Source organism: Onthophagus taurus, chromosome 6 (genome assembly GCF_036711975.1).
Source record: "Onthophagus taurus isolate NC chromosome 6, IU_Otau_3.0, whole genome shotgun sequence".
Lineage (NCBI taxonomy): Eukaryota > Metazoa > Arthropoda > Insecta > Coleoptera > Scarabaeidae > Onthophagus > Onthophagus taurus.
This window is the reverse complement of record NC_091971.1, coordinates 2,559,330-2,583,756: the sequence shown is the minus strand read 5'-3', so window position 1 is coordinate 2,583,756 and position 24,427 is coordinate 2,559,330. Positions and strand designations below refer to the sequence as shown.

Sequence of the window (24,427 nt, the reverse complement as noted above, 5' to 3'; positions counted from 1 at the left end):
TCCCGCACTGAATAATTATTTTGAATATTGCGACAAGGACGACGACGCCACGGTACCATTTTAAACGGATTACCGTATTTCCGTCCATTACTCATACTCAAGATTATGGATTAATGGACGGATGCAAATTCCCACTTCCGGAGAGATATGTAATTAATACCGGATGCATTCGGATCCATGACTTTCATTAATTTCTAGCGTTAAATTAGAATAGACGTAGATTTATTAACATTTTCAAATCAAATAGATATCCTTGTTCTACTTTCCATAAAATGTATTATTCAAAGATACACACACTGTACAATGGTAATGCTTCACTATGCGTTTTCACGATGTGAATGTGAAGGTGAGCATGGATGTGGAGGAACGTAAGTGAAGGCGCGGCGCGATATCGAATCTAGAGTAGATTGTGCGGGTTAAATATTTGTCTGGGGAAGTGGGTCGGGAACACCACTGCTAGTGCCTAAATGTAAATGTTTGATCGGCCGCAATTGCGACCCCTGCTTTCCGGGAGGTCCTAGCAATCGTCTTCAGACCGACGGAATCCTCTTCTTCCTACTCCTCCATCGACGGCATCAAGGAGAAGTGTTTTTACTACACTTTCGACGCTAAGTGGTTTTTAACTCGCTCGATGGAAATTGTAAAATAATGTTTACCGTGCCATTTTACTTTTATAATGTTAAGTGATGGATTTTTTTAGAAAAAAATTTAACCTTGGACTCAAATTGCCTCTTCGAATTCATTTTGCATGCAAATCCTTACCGAGGCGCTGTGTTAATTACGTCACAGGACGTAGGATTACAGCGCCATCTAGGGAGTTATTTCATTTTATCCAATTTACGCAACCGGCTCCTCCGCCAAATTTAAACGTCTTTTTCCAGTCAATTATACCAACACTCCCAACGTAATCCATCTCCTCCTCATTCCCTTTTCCTTTTTTCCACCTTTCTACTTTTTTTTCCTTAACTAAAGTAAATAGGTTTCATCTCAACCTGGTAAGCACATATATTTTCTCTCGCGTCTCTTAATGATCATTTCAGCAACACCCTTCCAAAGCTTTATTATTCCGAGTGAGGCAACCTACCGTCGCGTCCTGACAGAGAAAAGCTTTTCCCACACAAAGCACAAGATGAAGTGCTCTATTAAGATAACATTCAGACGGGATTTAGCCGACGGCGACGCCGGAACTCGCGTCCGCCAATAGAGAAATACTATCAAAGAACTACTGCGAGACAATGTCTCGACCGAAAACGGTAACGTCTGTCTTTGATTTGAGCACCAGGAAACAGACTGCGAGTATGATCCGCGAGTGTAGAAGGAGATCTCACTTGACCCAGTTTGAGAGGAGAAGACGTCTCCAAAAAGGAGAGGGGAGAAACATCGCAAAAGCTTGGTTCTTCCATGTTGACGTTTAATTAATGGATAGAAGAGAAGTGCAGAAAAAAGGGGGGCTTTTGCGATGAGTAAAGGGGTTCAACAAAAAAAATAGGGGGTTCTTTGTGATACCTGTGTAATTAGACGTAATAGAGGAAGTGTTTTGTGGTTGGGTTAATTAAAATACTTAAGCTATTTTATAGTGGTTAAATAAAGAAATCTTCTTAAGAAATTAATTTTTTATGAAGTTAATACACTATAAAAATAGATATACATCCGTTTCTAGAAATCGTCCTCGAATTACTTCGTAAACATCCCATCTCTTTCTGCCCGCATAATTCGAATGTAAATACAGGAAATGTCTTCAATTTCGCGTTGGTCGTGTGGTAGGACCCTTCCGCTTTCTCTATGGCATCCCCCAAAAAGGCCTTTCCACGCTCAACGAGGGGATATTTATTGGACAACCCCCGACGTGGAGTTTCCATGGGCGACAACTTTCAACGAAATATACATTTTGCTTGGGTGGGTTCTATCGATCTTCTCCACCACGGACTACATTCAAGGTTCTTATTTGCGATTTTTAATTAAATCCGATATCTAAATCACACGTGCTCCGAGGTTAGTCCGTAGAAAAGTTTGGATTTTCAATTAAACTTTCTTGTTTTTAAACGGAGAACTTCTTAAACAACTCCGTCTCCGGCAGTAGACGAATAAAGTTCGACGACAAAACAATATTCCATACGCAGTGGCTGAAAAAAAGGAAAAATGGGGTCGCGAAGTTTCGTTATTAGATTGTCCCCCCCTTTCGGAAGTTCCACCTCGTGGCGCGCGTTTTGGGGAGAAGGCGGGGATCGGCCTAAATTTATCGGTGAATAAACCTCCGCTCCATTAATACGTCATGAATTATTAATGCGTCACGAAATAAAGTTTCGGCGATAAACAACGAGCGGTTTGTTGGTGGGGGCGGTAATTCCTAAATAGGGGGGAAATTGCAAACCCTATTGTACAGAACTATTATTTGAAAAATACTAAAAATAACTACAGTAAAATCTCAATAAGATCTGAAGATCAGATCTAGATTCTCGATTCTAGATTTAGTGTAAAAATATACAATAATGTAACACTGAATAACAATTAAAACTAGAACTAACACTAGTATTAGAACTAACACTAGACTTAGAACTAACACTAGACCTAGAACTAAAAACATTCGGGTTTAGCCGTCTTAAAAGACGTACGGATTGATTTATACATAGATAGACAATTCGGGGAATACCCCAAAATTATCCGTTATATTCAAAGTCCACTCTCTATATCGAGATTTTACTGTACTTTAATTAACACAATATCATAATAGTGAACTCGAACTTCGTCGAAAGCGAAAGGTATTTCCCCATGGAATATTGGCTCTCTAATTACCCTTTATCAAATAAAGAGGGTTCCGCCCTAAATCGAAACTCAAAACACACGATATCTCTTTGTTGTATTTATTAATAAATATTAGAGTCAGTGATGTAACTGAAGCACTCGAAAATTCGTCTTTAAATTGGGCTTGGTTGTCGCTGACAAGACGTCGTGCTTGGGCATAAATAATCGAGCGCCTCCTCCATGTTAATTGACAGAAGTAGAGCGACGACGAAATGCTTGGAAATAATTAGTTATTAATGCGCGTCGACGGCCCTCCTTGACTTTTGGGCCCCAAAATGCATTATTCAAGCGTCGTCGCGGGAAGATACCGAATAATTGATAATAGTAGGACGACCCGTGTGTTTGCGAGTTAATTTTTTCCAGCAACAACAAAAAAAATAACGGGTAAAAAAAAGCGTTTCGTTTTCTTAGGTTATCAAGGCAAAGTCAAGGGAGCTTTTATTATGCCTCGTCGTCGGCGCCACCGCGCCGCCGTCTGAAGTGTAAAGTTTCGGCCGCACATTTTACGGTTTGTTACACCTGACGTGCGACGGCCGCTTTACGAACTTCAAATATCGCTTATTACCACACTTTACGAGCGACGGTGAATAATGAATTTGTCTTATGAATTAAAGAGGATATTGTGTTTTCCGGAAAATTTCGCTTAAAACCGAAATGTTCTTTCTTCACATTTTCTTTTAGTAAACGAAAAGAAAAAGAAAATGAGGTGGAGAATTTATCATGAATGACAGGGATGGATCGATCTCGGTGTATAGACGTTCGAAATACAAGTCTTTTAAAAATTAATGGGGTCTTGAATAAAATATCTCAATAACGTTGAGGAATAAAGTATTAAACATTCATTTTTCGCTTCTTCTTTTATGTATTGACAATTCAAAAATTCATACATTTAAACATATTCTATCAAATATTGACAATCATAACAAATATGTAATAAGAGATGCCTATACAAATAATATATAAGACCTTTGATTTAAGTCCAAGCTCTACATAAGTAATGAAGAACTAGATACTGCTAATAGAAGGGTAGATATTACTGGCACGGGACTAGATTTCGTTGCCAGAAAGCTAAATATCACTTATAAAGGAATAGATACTGCTGCCAGAACAATATGCATATTATACATATTGATAATGTAATACTTCATATTGCTGCCAGAAGTCCAAAGACGGTAAATGTAAATGAATGACTAAATACTGCTAATAAAATGTTAGATTACTTCCAAAGCAATAGCAATAGGACTAGCTTCTATTGCCAGAATATTAGATATTGATGTTGTAGACCTAGATACAAAAAAAAATCTTATGGAGGAGTAGATATTATTTACAGAACACAAGGCATTGCTAAGAGAAGACTAGGAATGTATAATAGAGAACTAGATACTGCTAATAGAACGTTAGATTACTTCTCAAGCAATAGATATTGTTGACAGAAGACCAAATACCACTTATAAAGAGACAAATTTATCGACCAAAACAATCATTAGTCATTGTTGATAGAGATGGAAGTAGACGAAGTCATTATAACTCAAAAGCGCCATCTCTTGAAATGTATTATCACTAATAATAAAAAATCTACAAGCTTTTCTCCTTCATATAGACAATTTTGATAATTAATAATTAACATAGAATTTAGCACTTACCTTATAAAAACTGTAATGCATCCACTTGCATTGTCCAAAACCTGAAACAAGCAAATAGATCGATATCAAAATCAAAACTAAAAGTGTGTAATGTGAAGAGAACTAAACAGACAAACATGGAATGTCATAAATCAACTGTAACAACATAAACCAGAAGTGTTTCGTTCGTTCTGGCACGCGTTCCAAGCGGGCATCTAAAATTAATGAGATACTCGACGGCATGTACAATGCAAATCAATTAGAGTAGAGCGCCAGCGTCAGCAACGTACTCTATCGGTGGACGCTATTGTCTCTTCACGCGAAGAGATGCTAAGCGGCGCCCGCAAAATGTACTCTTTACGTTTGCCAATCATCACGGTCTCTCTCTTCGCTGCGTAGCAATTTGGGACCGCATTGTCCGGAAACGTGACTGTGAGTTTGCCTTGGGGCGGAAAATGGAAGAACCACCCGTAAAGTTGTTGGTTGTATATTCGCAAAGTTGCCGTCGAAGCTTTAAAGAACGTCCCTAAAGACATTCTCTCTGACGCCATAATGTATACGACGTCAATTTAAGTTTGTGTGTTGAATATATTGAGTTTTAAAAGTTTAAAACTGCACACCAAGATAACTAATCCTCTACCAACATTACAATTGATTTGTAGCGAAATAGATATTGCCGAAGCAATTAAATTTCCCCTCTTCCATGGTTTGGAGCAAATCCCTCGAAAATTATTGCCTCGTCTGCGTTGGGCCAAAAGGTGCGACGCAATAAATGTGAAATACAACCGTCCACCAACGTCACGCGCTTATGGGGAACGTTGGGTTGGGGTTGCAATCTCAACCCTTCAGCTATTAGCTTTTCGTCCACTTTCCCCATTGTACGACCCGGGGTGGTTTTGAACCCAACACCGTTGAGAGGGGTAAAGCTACTGCTAATAATCCACAGATTTGTATGCGTGCCTTCACGCCGCGTTGGTGTTTTCAGTTTTCAATAACCTCAAGGGTCTATATGGAAAGGGATTCTCATTTATACCACAAATGAACGCCTTTTTTTTTAACAAAATTTGAATAAAGGGAATATTATTACTTAGTAGGGAACATTGAACATAGGAAATGTGGCAGCGTTAAACCGCGACGTGTGTCTAAATAATTCAGGAGACGGGAGTTGGGTAAAATTCAAAACGAACGCGGGGAAAAACCGAGGTAATAATAACGGCTGGACGTATCGATCCGGACAGCACAACGAAGCGGGGTTTCAAAATCCTGTTTTCTAAATGGATTACCCGACAAGCTGCGGCGATTTATGTCCCCGCGATTTTTGTCATATCAGGATTCGCACCGCAATCCGCAAATAAATATTCTTCAAACCGAAGAAGATCGCAAATGATCGCGATTTTATTGTTTACTTTCGCAAAGTTTTCCCATTGATTTGTTAGTAGTAAACTCGAACGAGAAAAGAATCGTTTTACCTCCCGTTTTAATCGCGCGGCTTTATCAAGGATATTGCCCTATAAATTCAGATTACTCAGTTCTCACGAGAGAGCCTCGGCACTCCACCGCGTAAGGCAAGCGCGATTGTGCTATGACCTGTGACCCCCCGAAGCAGCGAGTTCGCTCGTGATCGTTATTCATTTTAAATGGAGGAGGTCAGGTACCAACGACCCTCCTTACTATGGTGCATGTTCGAGAAGTGTTCCTCAATATGATCTAAAAGCTAACCTTTCAATTTTATTCTTCTTACACTTTTGTTAGATATTACTCCATATTTCCTAGATATTTTCTAGATATTATTTAAAAATTCCTATAAAAAACCTCAATAGTTTTGTAAAAGAAGATACTCGAAACTGGTAGAACTATATAAGGTTGGAAGGGGTTGGACACGCATACCAATAGCTACTAGGTGGAGGAAGGGAATTGGGAGGGTGGTTGGAGGCAGACGCGTCGAGTCCCCCGGGGGTGAAAGACCAGACGACTTACGGCCCTGAAGGGGGACAGCGCCCCCCAGATCGATATACTACGACTGCCGTTGGAGAAGGAATTCGCACCGTTGCCTCTGCCGCGGATGTTTATAAGGATTTTTTGAGAAAAGAATTCCATCCCCCGTTTTGTTCTTTCACCTACACCCACCACTTTGAGTGCGAGTGTGAAGCACGCGACAGCTTCAAAGTTAAAAGAAAGTGTTGCAAGTTTCGTCCCCTCTTCCCAAGAGACACCAAATCCAATAAACCTATCCACAAATAAATCGAGGATTCTAATTTTCCCACTAACATTAACGTGTTATACATTTTAAAACTGAAAGTGTACGTTCAAAAGAAACTTTTGGAAACTCGAAAACAAAGTTATGTCGCGAATGAGGCATACATCATAATAACGATGCCCGGAGGTCGTTATGTCTTCGCGAAGGATCGCGTTCATCAATTTAATTGCCCGTCGGCGTTCCGTGAGCCATATGTATGCTGAGACGCGTTTACCTGTGGGATAAATAGATCAAAAGGAAGATTCATAACTCAGCATCCAATCCACTACTAACGCGAGAAACGGACGTCGAAGAAAATCGTTTCGTTTACTAATTTTACACGTACGTTTCGCTGTTTAAATCAGTCCGAAAACGAAACGGGAGCGAAACGAAAATAGGGCGGGAATTAGTAAACGGTTCTTTAGTGCTGAAACGTGTTGTAGCTATTTCTTCCCGGCTGATTTAGACAACGATTTCAGACGTTATTCTTACGTTAACAGGTTTATTGGATGAACGTGTTCGCCTTTCGACCCCTTGGACTTAGACGTGATTTGAAATTTAAAAAGTTTGAAAAATTACAAGAAAATATCGGTTGTAATATTCTAAACCACTTCCGGCTGTGGGTGCGGGTATTATCCTGAAAGCTAATGCTTCAAGGGTTCATACAGGATGTAATAATATATGAAGGCATTATAGGCTGTATTGTGTGCTCGAGAAGCTACTCCTCCATTATTTTAGTCTACCACCTTTTATGTGAGGTGATTTTTTAAGACATAAAAATTTTACATCAAAACTGAATACAAAATAAAAACCGATAAAACTTTACTCTATAAAAGCTCGATATAAAGGAGAGAAAATTATTAGCGGTAGAGTTTAGCCGTGCATCTTTTAAGGTGTCTTGAGAGACGTGCGGCTAAACCCGCAGGTTTCTAGTTCTATTATTCGTTCTATCCTTCCTTCCACCTTTTCCTCCGTATATTAGGCTAGGCCTAATTATTGATTTGAAGACATGCAGCAAGGCAAAATAGGCTCCATTAGCAAGAACAACGTTTTTTTTATTTCTGAGTCTTCCTTTCCATCGCCACTAATTGTAAGATTCATTCCCAGGTAGCCAAAGATGTTCAAACGTTCGATGTTGTCATCAGGTAACAATGGTAGTGTTAAAACAGTGTTCTGATTTCCATATTACCTATTCTAAAGTCAAATTAAAGAGTTTCTGTGCTTGTCCATCTTTTTGTTTTACTCCCTGTGAGTACGTGAATTATTTGGTGAGTTGCCCTTGCATACGGACAAGAGCTTTGACCTGTCATTGTCGTTTTGGTAAGCTTTACTAACTTTGGCAGTATTCCCAATTCGTGCATAATATACAGGAAAAGTAACGTATAAATTCGTTAAAACAATTCAGAACAGTTTATGGAAAAATAGCTGAGACGGGTCTAAAGACTTAAACTATTTGCAATTGTTTGAAAATTTTTGAGAAAAGTTATCTTAAAGCCTCATGATTTTTCATTCACTTGAGATAGAAAAAACGCAGTAGCTATGCGTAACCATAGCAAACAACTGTTTCAGATATCAAAAATTAATCATTGTCTAAGGCCCACTTTTACCACCTCCTGATAAATTTATCCGATAGATAAATCCAGTTCTTAGCCAATGAGAGCGCTTAAAACCGCCGTAACCATGGCAACTATCCTCTAGATAGTTTATCAGGAGGATGGTAAAAGTGGGCCTTAATAAAATATCTAAAACAACTGGTTGCCATGGTTACGCATTGCTACTGCTATTTTTCTACCTTAAATGAATAGAAAATCATGAAACTTTAAGTCAATTTTTCTTATGTAACTATTATTAATTTTGACTGTACCAAATAAAAAAAAAATATCTTCTTTCATATTCCGTAATAAAAATGGGGGATTGCTATTTGAAAAAAATAGCGATGATGTCATTACTAGTTTAAATAGAACTAATAGTTCATTCTAATACCGTTATATTGAGGTTTGATTGTATGTTACATAAAAGTGCACTACTTTTTTCTTTATTAGTACGCAGAAAATGTTCCCTTTGTCGTTTTACAAATTGATGAATTTCCTAGCTACCATTTATCCCTCGCCGGGAATACATTTCCTCAATCCATACGCGTAAGAGCACCAATCTTGCGCTATTACGTCGCGGTCTTTTGTAACGTGCCCCCCACTTTCGGAATCGGAGGCATAAAATCTCTCGAACAAAGAGGGAAAAAGTGAATAGAAAACGGCAAACTGTCGAACATGTAACAATGAGGTAGAAATCTGAAAATCCACTGACTACTTAAGCCGAAATTATAAATCGAATTTTCCTTCTTTTACGATTAATAATTTTAAGAAGTACACGATTTCCCCATTTGTTTTAAAAGCTCAACATTCCCTCGCTTAGGTACTAAATTATCCCTTTATGTTCATTAACTCGACTTGCTCCAGGACAATCCTTAGGGAAATGTTTAATTTTGATAACACACTTAACGTTTTACTCTTAAAAATTAAAAGTTATAAATGATTATTAATATACATATTATTAAATTTTTAATGTATTTGACCTATATTTAATTTCTATTCGCTATATATTCATCCGATAGTCACGAATCGGTTATAATGTTATAACAAAATTTACGTTATTACCCAAACAATAGGCCGGCATTTACAGGGATAACAATAGCTCAGATCATGACAAAGTAATCGAAGCGTTGCGCAACAACCATTAGTCATTGCCGTTCAAAGTTTGAAAACCGTAAAATGTGCGTTTCGTGTGGCGCGTAATAAAGAAGGGATGGTAACATCCCGGTAAACAGTCCGTAGGGCGATATCAGACGAGACTTTTGAACTCCACAACTGCTCCCACTTGACTTGCTCGGGTAGAGAAGCCCCGGTTGCAGAGCAATTCCGTAGTCGGTCGCTACTGGAACCGCGCACCAGAAAGAACGAAAGTACGTTATTTATGGGGATCGGCGGACGCGGAAAACGAGAGGGATCCCGCGGGATCTCTTCTCGTGAACCAGCACGGTTACAGAGAGGACGTATTTCAATTAATTCATTGCCCGTTTCCGTGTCGGTGCGCGATCTCGTTCCTTTTTTTCTCTTCATTTTCTTCCTTTTACTTGCGTGTTGGAGATTGAACTTTCTCCTATTGTTCAGCAATCGTGTCTCGTAAAATTCATCCAAGACAATGAAAAACTTGTTGTTTCTTTCGGATTAGATTGGTTTATTTTCGCGAGCGATGCTTACACGATCTACGATCTCGTTTCGTAACCCACGAAGGTGAAATCAAAGCAAATTACGATTTTTTCTTTCACCTTAATGAGAAACGTCTTTATCTTAAAATTTTCTAATGCTTCAATTTTACTTTATTTCGTTTTCATGAGGGGTTGGTTGTTAATTTGAGTTCCAAACGTTATTGCCAGGTTTCCGGGATTCGTCCCGTACAACTTTGTAATTCCGATCGCGATCGACGGGAACCGAGTTAATTTACGTATACGAGAAACTACTTCAACGTCACCACAGTTCCCCTATTGTGTTACTCAAATGAGATATGTGCGGGAAAAGTGTACATATACACCGAGTATATTGCTCCAGTTCCAACTACCTTTAGTTTGTTCTATGTAAATTATACAATGGTACTATTATGTTTATAAAAGGTGTTTTAAATTCTATTTGTCTATGAATAAAAGTGACTTAGATCATTTGTTGCCAATAAATTGGCTATAATAAATTAATGCATAAATCTAAATTGTATGATATTTGATATCTTAAGCAAATCAAGATTATAGATCATATACGAAATTGTAGAAACGAAGAAGGTGAGATAACGAGTGATCTGGAAGATATTAGGAAGACATGGAAAGCACAATTTCAAGAATTTTTAAATGCTAGAACGTGAGAGCCAAGAATTGTGTAAGAAAGAAACAAGGCACAACCAACCGTTACAGAAGTAAGAGCCGCAATTGAAACCTTCAGAGGTAATAAAGCTCCAGGAATCCATAAGATTCCTACTGAAATCTTCAAAATCAAAGAATATCATTACGGAGATATGGAAAGAAGAAATGATATGCAGGGAGTAGGCGAAAAGTGTCATTTATCTAATATACAAGAATGAGGACAAATTAGTCTGTCCAAACTACCGCGGAATATCACTGCAGTGAATTGAAGGCTCAACCCCATTACCGAAAACGTAGTTGGGGAATACCTAGCAGGTTTTAAAGTGGTCGGTAAATAAAGGCTGAGTACGATATTAATGTTTGATTCCATGTTTGATAGTCGGGAAAAATTGTACTATATATTATGCACGAATTGGGAATACTGCCAAAGTTAGTCAAGCTTACCAAAACGACAATGACGTCCCAAGCTCTTGTCCGTGTACAAGGGCAACTCACCAAATAATTCACATACTCACAAAATAAAGAGATGAACAAGCACCGAAACTCTTTAATCTGACTTTAGAATACGTAATATGGAAATCAGAAGTAGGATAGGTAGGTCTAACCTGATTAACAAAACAGTTCAACATATAGCTCACTAAAAGCAAATACGAAAAATATAGGACTGGAAATTCACACAAGCAAAACAAAAATCTTAATACAGCCAAGAGATTTTGTGGTAATACTACCAGTAATACCTGATGACAACATCGTATGAACGTCTTTGGCTACCCTGGGAATTAATCTTAGTGACGATGGAAAGGAAGATTTAGAAATAAAAAACCGCGTTGTTCTTGCTAATGGAGCCTATTTTGCCTTGCTGCATATCTTCAAATCAATAATTAGGCCTATCCTAATATACGGAGGAAAAGGTGGGAGGAAGGCAGTATACGCAGACGCTAAATGGCTAAATCAAGTGAGAGACTGGAAACGGATGGTAATGAGTGGAGCCGGAAATTGAGGAAAGCGAAGGCTCATCAAAAGCTGGGGTGCCATAGAAGAGATAAGTGATATTTGCACAACTTGCAACATCACATTGTGGGAAAAACTGTCTTTAAAATCTTTTGGAAATTCTTGGTAATCTTGGCTTATCTTGAGAAATAGTTAATAGAAATAACTTCCAATCGCTGCTTCTATCTTCTAATTCACTATAAATCCTTTGAAAATCTTTAAAGTCCTATAGCAATTCTTAGGAAGTATTTTTCTTCTATGGTGCGACAACCCGATGGCCTCCTTTATCAGGCTCCTCCATTTCTGCCTATCCCTAACCCTCTACTTCCAACACCTCACCTCAAACCCCCCCTAGTGCCCTCTTCCACAGCATTCACCCACCCACTTCTTGACTTTCCGACTCTCCTCATACCACCTAAATCGCTATTTAATATCTTGTTAGGGACACGTTCTGTTCCCATGCGCTAGCTAGTATTAGAAAAAGGTAGTTTTAAAAAACCCGTAGGCTCAAAAACTCACTCATTTATAACTGCGGTACGCGCAGTTATAAATTTCCACCAAATTTTTTTTGTGCGCCATTAAAAGTTATGCAATTTTGTTAATCGGCAAAATTCATTAACTTTTTTTAACTTCAAACTGGTGGAAAATTATTTTACGTAAAATACCAAATTTTATTGTTGTTTTAAAAAAAATGCAACAAATAAATTCGAATCGATATTCCACTTTCAAATGAATGTCTCTTCCCCGGTTTAGTTTCGTGAAATTATCCTTCGCGTTTCATTTCATAAAAAGATAAATACCAGTAAATATAAGTGGATTTTTCAACGTAAGAAGGGGGCGGGGAGGGTGTTATTTTTTGCAATTACAGCACACTGGCTGAAAGACGAGCTAAATTGAAAACTCAACAGTGCAGGTCACATCGTAGGGGCGGAATTATTATTCCCTGTGCGCGGTGCAGCTTTTGCTTGGAGAGCGGCACGTGCGACACCGCTTTCAATTTTCTACCCTTATTTCACCCATTTGACTAGTTGAACTCTTATATAATATTCTTATTTAAAAACTCACAATTTTCAAATTCCCTTTTTCAAATTTTTTCCATTTTCGCAATAAGAGTAGATAAGAACGATATCGATTCTTAATAAGTTCTTTAAAGTGGAAAAATGAGATTCAAAAAGGCCAATAACGGCGAGATGTTCTTTCGAGTCAGTAAAATAACGTTTAGCATACACCCTTTGATGTGCACCACTGCCTCGGGGTTCGTCTTTTGTTAAAAGAACAATGGATCTTTTTGGATTTTAAATCGCGGCGAGGGTTGAATTGAAAAATTAAACCAGAAAAGGTGGATGAGTCTCCGCAGATTAATCGTCACTCGGTTACGGACGATTATTATTACAAACCGTTATTTTATTTTAAAAATGACGTCTTTCTCTCGTTGACCTATAACGAAAAGTCTGCTTTTATTGCCTGGTGGAACCTTTCAATCTTTCCCTTGTACCGTTAAGTTCGATTGTTTCACTTCTCCTATCACCTACGGCTATCTCGGCCGATTCGAAGAGGCTTATCTCTATTCCGCGGTCGTGTTCGAACATGTAGAGCGTGAAGTTTTAGATAAATAGGGTTTACACAAAACATTTCGATCTTGATTTACCCAGAAGTATATGGTGGAAAATAGTTTTGAATTAAAAATAAAACAATAAAATAAAAAGGATTCATGTCGAAACGCGTTTTATTTGAATATTTGACAGGACCTCTATAGGGTGCTATTCAAGCGACACCAATTAAGAAAAATCGGTCTACGATGACGGACAGTTTTTATTGTCGCGAGGGGACCCTTTAATTAAATTCTTCCACGAAATGGCCCAGAAGCGACGGATAACAAAGGCAATTGTTGTCTGGCAGGCAAGAATCGAAAAATTCATATTTTTAAAATAAAAATTCCTAAAAATATCTAACTAAAATTTTTTAGTTAGTTTTTTATGTCGGCGAAATCACTCATAGCCATGGCGCTATATTTGTGGCTATCAAAGATAAACTGTATGTGAAGAATAACTTTCCTATTTAAGTAAATAATCAAAGTTTAAATATTGATTTCATTAAGTGATGAACAAATGGATGAGAGAAGCATCATAAGCAGAATATCATATCAGTCATCATGTACACAAAATTATTCTCAAATGTGATCTAAATTAGGAGTCGCTGTCTAAAGATAGTAATCAAACTATATCGAACTGAAAGTGTACAAGAATCACATTCCACCAGTGATGGGCGCTGGGTAAATACCTGGCGGGTAGGTATTTCTAAAATGGGTATTTATCCGGGTATTTACCCCGGCCCAGGGTAAATACCCAAACAGTGGGTATAAAAGTGATACCAGTAAAAATATATCGATTCCAATAAAAATGAAGAGGAAGACGAGGAACTGTCAACAATCAAAGACGAATCTGCCGTAATTTAGATTAGATCAAGTTATTATGATTATTATCACCAAGCAGCCCTCTGCGTCCATTGTTGGACATAGACCTTCCCTATTCTATGCTGTTTGAATCCAATTGTTGGTCATTCTTTTGACGTTCACTTCGTCTGTTCGCTCGCGGTCTTCACTCGAGCAACCGTTTTGTCCACTGCTCATTCTTGATTCGCATCACATGACCGTTCTTCTTCATAGGTCTTCATTTCGTATGTAGTCCCTCAGAATTAGACCCAGGATCGACCTCTCCATCTATCTTTGCGCTACTTGGACCCTCCTGGCAGTGGTTACCGTTAATGTTAAAGTTTCGGAGCCTTATGTCATAACCGGAAGCAAGCATTGATTGAAAGCCTTTCTTGGCCTTTTCTCTTGAAGATGTCTCTAAGATTCTTCTGTTTAGTTCGCTTGTTTGATTATCTCTCGATACACGAACCTCATAGCCAAGATATACATAGCTGTGAACCCTCTCAATCTCATTATTTGATTGATTTCCCCTTGTTGATATTTAGCACGACTCTTGCACACACCTCCTTTAAGTCGTTCATCATTAGTTTAATCTCTCCAAGGCTATCCGATATAAGAACTATATTGTCCGCGTAGCGCAAATTATTTAAACATTTGCAATCAATGTTTATGCCTTTTTGGGTCCAATCCAGTTGTTTAAATGCACTCTGAGGACTGTGATGAACAATTTGAGTTCAACAGTGTCCCGCCTTGTTTTGCTCACAATCAGTACTTTACTACTTTTACTCTCTTCAGTACTTTCATGCAATTTTACCGTCATTGTAGCATTCTTGTAGATGTTATAAATAAGTTTGGTATGTCGATAAGTGACTCTGCATTTTTGAAGTGCTTGCAAAACTGCCATCAACTCAATTTAAATTAAATTTATAAATACCTCGAAATACCCATCTTGGGTAAATACCCACGGGTATATATCCAGGATATTTACCCTTAAAAATAAATACCCGGGTATTTAACAACAGTGCATTCCACGCGCCATTCGTGATTTTGAACAGAACGGCTGTGCTTTGTGTCCAGACTAGTAAGGATGAAAATATGAGTTAGAAGATGTGGGCAAGATCCTAGCTGACAAAGAAAGATAGTGATTATTGTGATTATTCTAGTTGTAGGTCTAGTGTTAGTTCTAGTTAAAATTTAAATCAGTTTAAATCTTGCATCAAAACTAACGCTAGACCTAAAAGTAAAAACATTCAAGTTTAGCCGTACGCCTCTTAAGATGGCTAAGCCCGTATCTTTTTAGTTCTAGGTCTAGTATTAATTCTAGTTTTAGTTCTAGCACCAAAACTAACACTAGACGAAGAACTAGAAACAGTCGGATTTAGCCGTACGTCTTTAAAGACGGCTAAACCCGATTGTTTTTAGTTCTAGGTCTAGTGTTAGTTCAATAAAAATATACAACAAGCTAGCACTGAATCACAATTAAAACTAGAACTAACACTAGACCTAGAACTAGAAAGTTTCTAGTTCTAGTGTCTAGGTTCTAGGTCTTGTGTTGGTTCTAGTGCTAGTGTTAGCTCAAGTTTCAAACAATTTAAAATACAAATTAAAAATTTTTCAAGTTATATCACATACTTTCCGTATTAATCCGTTATATCGAGGTTCTACAGTACACGAATAATTTTGTGTTAAATTCAACAGAACACCTCATTCCAGTTAGTCGAGGAAACGAATATTAAGATTTACTGCTACACCGCGCTAAAGTTACATTTGTACTCTTAACCCAAGCCGTTTCAAATTAACAAGCTTTTTGCACGTCACGTTGTAACACTCAAGTTTACACATGGATTATATCCGAACGCGAGAATACGAAATCAAATTACAGTTTCGCTATTAACTTTACAAAACTTTCAAAAAAATTCTTTAAACCCAAAACGATTTAATAATGTAGCAATAAATGATTAAAATTGAATTTAATGTTGGAATTTTATTAATTTTGCAAAGCTATATTTATAAATTTGCATACCTAATTCACATTAAACGATCGCGTTTTCGCAGGGGATTAACACAACCGACTATGTATCGTGTTTAAGCTCTGTGAATTATTACGGAAACTGCTTTTGTAATTGTGATATACGAGTCGAAAGTCGAATTATGGATGGATAAGTGACTTATTAACATAAATTAGAAAACGTTATGGATTCCGAACGAATTAAATTTGACGTTACGTGTTCTAGTTGTTCTAACAAGAAAAAAATTTCTCCTCCATAACATTTAGCTTGAAATGATCTAATAAAAGATTAAAGGAATTTTCTGGGAATTGAAAAAAAAGTATTTATCGCCCCCCTGTTGTAAATATTTTCTTTAGCCCTTCTCGTAGTTCTATTAGGCTTCGTGCAACATTAACACAATAGGTCCGAGGGGCGCTACCGCCGTGAAGGCTGAGGTAATCACGACTGTTTACATCCGAACGGATTATGTTTATAGAGGAGTTCTCCCTTTTGGTTTTCCCCAAGGGAAATGCGAACAATTTATATTCCACCCAAAGACTTTTTTTTGGTTATTTTCGGATGAAGGGGAAACACAAATTCCTCAAAACTCTTCTTCTGCTTATTCTCGATGAACAGAAGGGGGAAAATGAAATGGCTTTTCCTTTGATGAACTTTCACAAAAAAAAAGGAAAAGATAAAGAAATTTTGCGGATAAGATATTTCTCGGGATTACAAGCACTCTAAATCAAACCAGTAAAAAAGTAAAACTAAACGATTTTTTTTTTATTTTCGATTTCCTTTGGGAACATCTGGTTTTCGTTGAGGGTCATCGTAAATAGGGTTCTGGGTCGAAGGGTAAACCTAAAACAATCGAAACGACCATCGACTGGGATTCTCCAGGATCTTGGTTCTGTTACGGGGTGGTTGAAGTAGCTCTGCTACGAGCAGCTGCTAATTCTGGATGCTTTGGAGCACTGGGGAGTTGTGTGAGAAACTTTGATTGCGTCGATACCGCACAGCATGCAGAATACGAGCCCGCTACCGGATCTTGTTATTTAGATCTGGTTGTCTTGTAAACTCTCGTGGGTGCTTAAATAAATATACACGAAAGGGGTAACGTCAATGATGTTACTATATGTATGTTTAAGCATGGTGTTGGTATGTCTATAATGTTGTAAATGCATATATAAACATCATATATATTATTGTGGAAATTGTTAAGTATAGCTTTCAACTCCTTTTTGTGGTTTAACATGGATTATGTATTTTGTAATAATTCTGGATGAAAACACTGAAGTTTTACTGTATTCGTTTCCTCAACTAATTGGAATGAGATGTTATTGGATTTAATCCAAAATTATTCGTATAATACAAATTGTTGCAAAATTTTAAATTGATCAATCAATTTTAAAGTAGATAACAATACCCAATAATAAACAGTCTGTAAAATCGGTTCATTTAAAATTTGTTTTGAACGATTGCGTTATCGACAACAGATTGGCATCATTGATTTTACCCGCCGGATTTTCATAAGCTATTAATATCGCACGACCTCTCGCATATTATAAATCAGGAAGGTATTTTGACGCGAAATCGAACGCAAACAGACGTTTTAAACGCGAAACTTTACGGTTTACGTTAAACGAAATAAAATAATAAAAAAATGCCAACTTGAAGAATCTTTCTGTAAGTTTCGCTTTAAAATCCTCCCCCTTTTTCGAACCTGGCGAACACACGGGGTCCATAAAACAAATTATGCAAAGCTACGTAGACGAATACATTACGCCGGCAGTTTGTTGAGGGAATGGATCGATAAAACCAGACCAAGAGACGAAAAGGCAGCAATACATGATTTTGTATGTAATTATGCGACAATTAAAAAACGCAACTGTTACAATTTATACGCTTTAGAAGAATAAGAAGAATGTACATAAATAAATTGTTGTGCACTTTTACTTCAAGTAAAATTGTTATGGATTAACACTAATTGAGCATGTGAATTCAAGTCTTGTCAACTATAAAATTGTTTTATAAGATAGAGTGTTTGTTTAAAATAATGACTATTAGAAAATATTACCTACTTTCCTTCTGCTTTCATCTCATTTCAATAATAAGTACTGAAAGGTAATTTTAAGCTTGAAACCATAATAAATCATTACTATTAGAAAAAGCCACGAGAAGAGATTTTCTAATAAACGTTGTTATATCTTCAAGAGTCATGTGGTTGAGATAATAAAAACGTGCAATTCACTTATACTCCGTTCACGTATCTAACATAAAATGTGCAATAACGGTAAGTTATCGTAGAAGCCGACAAAGTAACGGTCCATAAAAAAATCTAGCTGCATCAGAGAATTAAAAATAGGTTAACTTCCGTTTGTACTATTTTTTGTTCTTAAACGTTTAATGAATTTTTAACGTCAATTGAATTACAAGGCCCTACCGCAGTGACCATCGAACGAATTAGGTAAAAATACACGGTTACCACGTCTAGTGACCAATTTCGCGTGTCCTTTTTTATAAACCGCTCTTCACGGTTCGTGGACAAAAGCTCAACCTCAATGAGTGCGTTTAATTCGATCGAGTATTCGCTTTGACCCGAGTCCGAAACCAGGTCAATTGATTGTAAACTAAATTTTCATTGGAGTTTTTTTATATATAATAATTATATCGAGATTTTACTGTATAAATAATTTACCAATATTCGAAATCGGTTCAAAATATGAACAGTTTCAACCTCGATTCGCGAGAACATAATTTCAATGCGGGTCGATAAAACACATAGATTTTCCACATTCCTGGAACTCAATCAGTTCGGTGGAAGCGCGAAATCCGTTTAGCGAGAGTTTCAAATCGAAAGCACTGCTGGTGGGCCGATGGTGCGCAGAAATCCATCGCCATCGCTCTTTCGGAATTTTAAAACTAATATTTGCATTAATCAGACGGCGATGAAGTCCAACGTTTTTTTACTTTTTTCGTCAAAGTTTTTAATTTTCCCGTTGCGAAGAGAAATTTGTTTTTTCCCGGAAAGAAACTTGTTAAAAATAGCCGTAGTTTTTAAACGGTTACGAGTGTTACAAATCCCCGTCGTGTTCTTGATATCTAAATAAATTACATTTACAATTCTTTGTTGTTGCACGTGCGCCACGATACCGAGAGCTTTCCTAAGCTTAGCGTGTGATGGAAGAGACAAACAGGAGATTAAGAGCTTCCTTTTTTTGGTTTTTAGAGGGGTATTTAACTGTAAAGCTTTAAGCTTTTTCAAATAGTAAACTTTGGTTTTACTACCGCAACCTAATTTAAAATACAAATAAACGAGAAATTAGACCGGCAACTAATTTAACCTAAATAGAAAAGCTTATTGCGCGTCGTTAGTGTGTGTCCTGATGCAGATTTGATTGCGACAGTTCACGTTCGTTGCTATTTTTCAGCCTCTTTGGATGGCGCCTCATTAGAGATAAACGCGTTTCGACTGCCGATTGGCAACGCAACAGAACGGTAACTCTACTAATTGCAAGGCTAGTTAAATCTCTCAACACTCTCATCCCTTAAAATAAAGTTGCAAACATTATCCTTTTAACATTGTTTCCAATTATCTCATTCCTAATTAAAAATAATTTCAGTTTTAGAGTTTTTGTTAAATATGGCGTGCAGAGTTTGTGTGGAATTTCTAGTCTTTTCTGCGGGAAGGAAGTTCAACTAATTGAAATGGTGATTCTTTCCTTATGATGGCTGATTCTACGAGAGTTGTCCAACAAAAAGTGGGTGACTTAGAGAGAATGAAGTTTAATGAAGCGCGCAATGAAGAGTCTGAGCTATTAGCGAGACTCTGCAGAGTGTTGTGGTAAGTAAATGGCAAAACTATTTTGACGTGTCATAGTGTTGCTTGGGGTGGAGGTTTATATGTTAACTACGTGCTCTTAGCTTCAGTGTTGATCTCATCCTACTGTTGATAACGTTTGCAAACTTCAATATCATTTTGTTGAAGTAAATCGTCAATCGCAACAGTAGCTAATTGCTTCTGATTCTCATTTTGTGTCCAAATCTCGTGGCCAATAGTATAATAGAAATTCTGCCTGTCTCGAATCATTATCTGGACATCATGGGATTCAGGAAGTTTTCTGAGTGACCTTGATTTATGTTCTGATTTAGATCTTGCAGTCCTTATTTGAAGTGTATACCCCGCTATGTGCGATTCGTGCACGAAAGAACATGATAACCCAGATTACCGCAACGGTATTCGATTATGTCTACTCAAAATATCGCATTTAACAGCTATAAATCCTCTTCTACTTTCGTACATTGAGAATATCATTCCGAAGAGAGAAAAGGCCTTCTTGAAGTAGAATATCTCATTCTGAAAAAGCTTATTATCAATATTTGAAAATAAAATATTAAATTTAAATTCTTCATAAGTAATGATAAAAATATAAGTGTACAGTTTAAGTACAATTTTCATTGAAGCATACACACGCTAATTTCACTAATTTCTCGGCATTCGTTACGTTGTTAGAGGAGCTGCCTCACTTGGAGTGAGCTTAAGGGCATGTCAGACGCAGGCGTTCTACTCGCAGTTTGCACAATTGGGCGTCCCCTAACGAAGCAACTGTCACACCGTGAATGCCGAAATACCCTCACGTCGAGCTTAATGCCATCGGGGTGCACCCAAGGAGAAAGGTCCTTTCTAACTAATTTACTCCGCGCGGTGTTCTGCGATGCGCTTATCTCCATCGTGGATGGGGGGTCTTCAAGTTCGGGGCGACGACGCTCGGTTAAGGATTACCACGGTTGCCCCCAAAAGTGACGTACATTCGGTTGACAGTTCTTTTGAGATAATAGATGAGTAAAGAACATCAATTTTAAACGTACTTAACCACTAAACTGGGGGAGTAAAATAAAAAGTAAAAATGTTGTAGTTTTCCTCGATAAAACCACTCCTAAGGGAGCTTTAACCGTCTCTAGATAAATCTCCGGTTCTCCTTTAAGTAGCATATTATGTAGTGGAGGAACGTAGTACGCGACAAACTGTACCGGAGGGGGAGCATACAGCAAAAAAGGAGCGGTGTCAACGACCTCTACTTGAGAAAAGGAAACCTCGCGGGCGATGTACCTCCAACAGTAGTAACGCCGCAAAGTTCCCGTTGACGTCGTTTCGACGAATTGAGGAAAAGAAACTTTCACTTAAAAAAGAACCATAACAGATTATCCAGTTGAAAACCGCAAAATAAAACCCATTAAAGGAGATACAAGAAGCTCACGTTTTCATTTAGGTTTTGTAATAATTCTTAGCATTACTATTTCTCTTTCACATCCAGACAATTTTCCATGTTAGACTTTATCCCCTTTACTTCTTTGGCACTGGGATTCGAAGGGATCTTCGATTTCTAGAATTTTTATTCCGTCGTCCATTTTAAATGCAAATTTCCGCATCTAGGTCACCGCCAGTTTTATCTGTCTACCCTGAACTCATGTGATAAATAGTTTTTACATATATGCGGATCATTTAGAATTGCTTAAGTTAGCATAATCACGCATATTTATATAATTTAGAAGAATGTAATAAGCACAAAAAAAATACTGGTTAATAATTCGGCATAAAACATCATTATTGTCATAAATCCTGTTTTGTTGAACAGAATTGTAACAGGCAACAACGGTACAGCTCACCCACGACCATTTCGAGAGAGTTAAACGAGGTCACGTGTACAACACAACGCAGTCGCCAACGCTATGGCATTGCACTGGTGCTGCTGTTGTTGGGACTGCGAAATATTGTCGTGCAGAGATAATAACACATATACAGAGATAGATGTCACCAGTCGCGTTGCTGTTGCAGCGGTGTTGCACCTCCATAGGTAGCGTTACCGCGAAAAGATAGATACACAACGATACGGGGGGACCCCCTCGATGATGTCAATTTCGAGTTGTATTTTCTCTGTCTCTCCGGAGCAATTTGCGATGTGCACCCGGTGTGTATAGGGTTTTTCAAAGGTATTTTAGAATCGCCCACATCATCGTGACTGTATTTATAATCGAAGGTTACAAAAAAAAAGTTTTAATCACCATATGGTCGTTGGGAAATTTAGGTTCTTGAAAGAAACTAAATTTTTTAGTGAAAGTAGAGAATCTATTGTTTATTCAATTCTTGTTTTAGCGGTTTTTTACGGTTTGACTACGTAATTAGTTAAATAAAAGTGGAAGGAGTTGAAAATTTAAACCGTACCATTGACAATTGACCATAAATCGGTATCTTCAAGGCTTGTTATGTATGGGACGTAACCGGTCGGTTACAATGTACCGTACGTTTGGTCTGCGAGATTAATTAAAAGATAATTGCAGTCTGAGTAGACACACACATTACATCGTCCGCAAAATCTTCCCACAAGCTCCTTTTTTTATTAACTTTGTCTGTTGCAGTTTCTAAATATAAGCAGAACGTATTCACCCTGTATATATTCACCAAGTTTCATTTTATCAATTTCTTACTCACATGGCGTGTTATTAATAATAAATTCTTACGTATAACTTTGATGAATTATAATGAAAGATTATAAAATAGATGATGGTATTTTTATAACCCATACTTATTATTAATTCATATTTTTTGCTCATTACCAGGTAAATTACATAAAAGAATTTCGTGCTTATAAAAGAAAAAAGAAATACCGCAACGTAATAGCACCACGGTGTTATTCTTCTCTATTACGCGAGCAATTTTAATAATAATAACAATAAAAAAAACTTCCCGTACATTGTTAAGTGTTATCTCCGAGGTAACGAAGAGGAATTCTCACTAATGAGAATGTATTAATCAACCGGGTGCTGGGACGAGTTTTTTGTAAAAATAGACGTCGAGTTTTATTTTCAATTGTGTGCAGCGCCTCCGGGCTATGTTTACATTTTTCGTTTCCCCACTAAGTAACCTTCCTAAAGGTCACAATCTATTGCGTCTTCTATGAGATCATCGTTTGAATTACATTTATTAATGCGATTTTCGAAAACTGTCGGTGTATTTTCCTTCCTGTCTCTTGAATCTTTAATGATATCACGACTGGGTCAATGGAACGTTACAAATTCAAATCTTTTCTACTCAGGGCACGTTCCACCGCGTGTGTTGTACGTTTGACCCACTGCGAGAGTTCTTCTTGGTATAAAAATATCTATTTCCTTTGACAAGGGATTTATGTCAACGGGGAACCCTAAATATAACCCGAAATTGTCGTTGACATTTCAAACAAAAATTGACACAAAAAAAGGAAAACCTTTTAACGATTTAAATATGCAAAAAGTAATTAACGTTATAAATGTGTTTTTGATTAGATCTCGTTGATAACTAATGTAACTAAGATGGGTATTTATCAACGACACAAAGATTTAGTGAAAACCTTTTGTTTGTTGAGAAATTCGAGAGTAGAAAGCATTGTAGCTAGTTTCGTTTCGTTTATTAATTGTGGAAGGGTGAGAACTAGACGATTTGCGTGACAGTTAAGAGTAATGGTCTTAACGAAGCTAAATAAAAGTACATACAGCGTGAAATGTGCGGTTGTTATTTTATTTTGATAGCTCGACTATTTTTTCCAAGTGAAAAAACACTTAAAAATTTATTATCGCGTGCATGATTTAAACCGAAAAATTGTTTCCATTGTTGCTAGGCCATCCCGGAAATTTTCCAACATAACACGGTAAAACCACGTATTTTATCCGTCAACTCCACACAAACTCAGTTTCAAATAATTCGATACGTTGTAATTTTTTTCATATTAACTCTTCGTTAAACTAACTGCGTATTTTCAGTATTTGACGTGTACATTTTGATAATGAAACGGTATAACTCCAGGTAGATTTCACCAGTTTCACCAGAATTCCACAGTCATTATTTTGTATATATGTAACTGTAAAAAATGTAAAAACGTGTATTGATTATTCTTCTATATATTTACATTTTCATGTATGGAAAAAAAATCAGTGGAACGCCACTTATGCTAAAGGAGTTACTTAATATGCTAAATATATCATAATGTAGGAACATGTAAGAACACCCGAATGTTTCTAGTTCTAGGTCTAGTGTTAGTTCTAGTTTTACATCTGCAATCAACTTGGTTCTAGAACTTTGCCAAAAATGAGAAGTAAAGGGATAGGTCTATAAATCAAGAACAAAAACCCTCTGCTGCCATACTTAAAACAAGAACTACGGCAGCCAACTTCAATATTCTCCGAAAGATACCTCCACCTAAGTGGTCTCCCTCCTCTAATTCGCAGACTATACAAGTGTCCACAAAAACTCTGGGAGCAGAACTATTAGAATTGTTACAGTATTGATAATCATGGTTGACAGACGAAACTAGATAAATAAAAATAATAAATTTGATGGAAATATTTTAATTGTTAAATCAAGAAGTTTGCACATGATAACTTTTACTTATTTATGGTTTCATTAATCTTAAAGCCATA

The 24,427-nt window shown here is 37.2% G+C and overlaps 1 protein-coding gene across 4 annotated transcripts in view; it reads right to left on the bottom strand.

Annotated features, from left to right (window-relative positions):
• The window catches only part of LOC111424720 (uncharacterized), a 74,283-nt gene that overhangs the window by 42,467 nt on the left and 7,389 nt on the right, over positions 1-24,427 (bottom strand). For all 4 annotated transcript variants that reach the window (XM_023058365.2, XM_071197108.1, XM_023058363.2 and 1 more), the window contains one exon: positions 4,446-4,486. The gene's annotated coding sequence lies outside the window, so the exon portion shown is untranslated. The remainder of the gene's footprint in view (positions 1-4,445; positions 4,487-24,427) is intronic.